The following is a 1,850-nucleotide window of genomic DNA, read 5'->3' as shown; positions in this document are numbered from 1 at the left end:
GTGCGGGGAGGGGTCGCGCACTTGGCGCGGCGCCGTCAGCGGGGGGCGCCCGGTCCTGGCGGCGTCTCGTGTCCGTGCGGCTTGGCGCTGCCGTGGCCCTTCGCAGCCCTCGGTATGTCGGTGCGCCGGTGCGGGAGGGCGCGCGGCAGCCGCAGCAAAGCCCGAGCAGAACGCGCTGTGCGGCGCKGGGAGCCCGGTCACACCGCTAAGGTCCGGTGTGCTGAAAGTAATTGTAAATTAGCGCTTGTGGTTCTGCGCGCTCGGAGCACGTTACGAGCGGGCGTGCAAAGGGGTTTTCCGTACGGAAGATGTTTCTTAGAGGGGCTCAGATATTGCAAGGCGGTGCTGCCTTTTCCGTGTTTCCAAATAAGTCACTGCCTTGCAGCCGCCTCGGCGCGCTTCACTCTGGCGTCGTACATATCTTCCGGGGTTCATCTCAACTTTCGTAAACAAGCAGTTTGGTCACGTAGACAGGTCACCATTCCCTGGGCCAGCAAGTTCCCACACAGCCTTTGAGCAGAGTAGGGAGTTGCTTCATTGCTCAGGAGACTCTAATACCAGGCTGGACTACTATCCTAATGCACTCAGTATAATTTTTATATTCAAGTCTATTCTAATTTATTACTCTTGCTTACAGTGTATAACACTGCCATGATCCATGTAATAATATCCGATTAAACTTTTATATATGATGGATATTCTCTTCTTACCTGCCACAGACACTGAAGTTCCTCACCCTTCTGCTCTTTAAACTCTCTGCTTTGCCCACTGCCCTMATCACACCATAACCTTGAGCCAAGCAGGAGCTGTCACAGAGCCACAGGAGCCACACCAGAGCTGTCGTGCTTTTAGTTAGCAACTGTCATCAGCTCGTTTCACATTAATTTTATTCACTGATTCTTTACATTCAATTGTTATTATCCACCATTGTCTTCTACTTCTAATAGAGCTTTTCGGTGCTTGACCACTGAAATAGCTGTAACAGCAATCACGGCCTCTCACAGGTTTTATTTTGCCAGCTAAACAAATGGAGCTTATCCGATTCCTTCCTGCATGTGAGATTTCCCATTCCCTTAGCAGAACTTTTCTTTGCCTAATGTAGTTTCAACTGAATCCATCCCGTCCCCCAAACTATCCCCAGTCCACCTGCCTCTGCAGTTATGGCCCCATTCCTCTTTCATTGCTACTCACTGCATACATCTTTTGCTGTTGCTACCTGGGGCATTAAACCATATTTTTGTAACAATTAGCATCATTTCTGGGCATGTGCAATTAGCAGCTCAAACTGCTGGGCATCCGAAGGAGCATACTTGGTACATGCACAGGTGATTTTGCATGTTCGGCAGGGTACGTTTTGGATATGCTGCATTTACGGACATGTGCAGAGCAGCCCCACAGCGGCTGTGCAGTGAATCCCGCACACTGGCTGCCTGGCAGGAGCAAAGTTGTGCGTGTGCTTGTGTGTGAGCGCTGGAGTCAGCTCCTTGGGTGCTTCAGCCTCGTCCCCAGTTGCTCCCGTTTGCTCACTGTGTGCTTCGGTGAGGAGGGGACCCGCTGCCTGCAGGTGCGGGGTGGGACCCCGTGGGCAGACCCTMTCATGTGCGTGTGTGTGTGTGCATGTACATGCCTGTGTGTACCTGTTCATATGTGTGTGCACCTGTGGGTACATGTGAGTGCGTGTGCCAGGTGCCTGTGTGTGTGTGCAAAGCCTGCGAGCATGTGTGTCTGCAAGCACGTAAGCACATGTGCCCTGCAGGCCCGCGAACAAGGCTGTGCACATGTGTGCACATGTGGGAGGCATGTCTGTCAGCACACGTGAACACATCTGTGCACATGTGTGCACGTGTGTG

At 52.5% G+C, this 1,850-nt stretch overlaps 1 protein-coding gene across 2 annotated transcripts in view; it reads left to right on the top strand.

The window, feature by feature from the left end:
* The first annotated feature begins 27 nt into the window (after window positions 1-27).
* Window positions 28-1,850, top strand: part of M1AP (meiosis 1 associated protein) — a 40,698-nt gene continuing 38,875 nt past the window's right edge. The window contains exon 1 of one of the 2 annotated variants that reach the window (XM_026091478.1): window positions 28-112. The gene's annotated coding sequence lies outside the window, so the exon portion shown is untranslated. The other variant, XM_026091479.1, reaches the window with a different exon arrangement.

The sequence above is a fragment of the Apteryx rowi genome, unplaced genomic scaffold (genome assembly GCF_003343035.1).
Source record: "Apteryx rowi isolate R43461 unplaced genomic scaffold, aptRow1 scaffold_903, whole genome shotgun sequence".
NCBI lineage: Eukaryota > Metazoa > Chordata > Aves > Apterygiformes > Apterygidae > Apteryx > Apteryx rowi.
The sequence above is the reverse complement of the archived record's forward strand: the minus strand, read 5'-3'. Positions and strand labels throughout refer to the sequence as shown.